Source organism: Petromyzon marinus, chromosome 31, assembly GCF_048934315.1.
Source record: "Petromyzon marinus isolate PM22_M1 ecotype Great Lakes invasive population chromosome 31, UKy_Petmar_22M1.pri1.0, whole genome shotgun sequence".
Lineage (NCBI taxonomy): Eukaryota > Metazoa > Chordata > Hyperoartia > Petromyzontiformes > Petromyzontidae > Petromyzon > Petromyzon marinus.
The window spans coordinates 3877243-3877470 of record NC_133697.1 but is presented as its reverse complement, the minus strand read 5'-3'; positions in this window follow the sequence as shown (position 1 = coordinate 3877470).

The window sequence follows — 228 nt, the reverse complement described above, 5'->3', positions numbered from 1 at the left end:
CGTTCTGCAGATGTAGAATGAACAGGTTCTTCACGTTCTGCAGATGTAGATGCCACTGGTTCTTCACGTTCTGCAGATGTAGATGCCACTGGTTCTTCACGTTCTGCATATCCAGATTCCACTGGTTCTTCACGTTCTGCAGATGTAGATGCCACTGGTTCTTCACGTTCTGCAGATGTAGATGCCCTGGTTCTTCACGTTCTGCAGATGTAGATTCCACTGGTTCTT